Raw genomic sequence first — 781 nt, forward strand, 5'->3', positions numbered from 1 at the left:
CACTAAATTGCAGAGGCTGGTCTCAAACTTGGAATATTCCAGCCTCATCCTTGAGTCACTGGGATTTCAAGTGAGAGTTATCACATCAGGCTCCAAAATGTACCTTGAGTGAAGGATTGTGATCCTTTTCTTCATGTAGTTTATAAAATATTAACTTTAAAATTAGGAGCAATTTCTGTTAGAAGACAGAGAACTCTTTTGAGTGGCCTTTGAAAACATTAGTCACCGGTACTCTGAAGTTATAGTAGAATGGCTACTAATAAAATTGCCCTGGGAAAATTAAATTTTTTAATGTTAAAAAATTGATTTTGCAGATCCTTCGGTTCATAAGCGTGATGATTGGGTATTCACGCTATTGTATGATGTGTGCCTCCCCCTAAACCTTGTTACAACATCGGCACATGAACTTTGAGGAAAAAAAAATGATTTTGCAGATATGTAAATTCACTTGAAAGAGATCTGACCAAATAAACATAATCATAACCAGACTAAAATCATGAGCATATACAAAGAAAGAATGTGTTCCTCAGTAGCAGGGTTAGTCAGCCTTCTTAGCAGACAGGGTCCCACTGCAAAGGTCCTGGGAAGAACCATTCTGTTCTGTTCACTTTGGCAGGACTTTCCTTATTTGTGGAGACATGTGTTGTGCTCTCTTAGCTGAGGCCAGTAAATACTAGATGCCTCTAATTAACCCTCCCTTATTCATTTTCCATACTTACCAAGTAAACTGCCAGTTATGCTTTCATTCCAGTGTAGGTCTGCCTTCTTGGAAAATACAACA

General features: G+C 38.0%; 1 non-coding gene across 1 annotated transcript; it reads left to right on the forward strand.

The window, feature by feature from the left end:
* The first annotated feature begins 314 nt into the window (after positions 1-314).
* Positions 315-414, forward strand: LOC124107192 (small nucleolar RNA U13). The gene has a single exon (XR_006856315.1). It is a non-coding gene; the product is annotated as a small nucleolar RNA U13 (small nucleolar RNA).
* The last annotated feature ends 367 nt before the right edge of the window (positions 415-781 follow it).

Source organism: Marmota monax, unplaced genomic scaffold (genome assembly GCF_021218885.2).
Source record: "Marmota monax isolate L192 unplaced genomic scaffold, Marmota_monax_Labrador192_F-V1.1 WCK01_AAM20220418_F8-fsc00146, whole genome shotgun sequence".
Taxonomy (NCBI): domain Eukaryota; kingdom Metazoa; phylum Chordata; class Mammalia; order Rodentia; family Sciuridae; genus Marmota; species Marmota monax.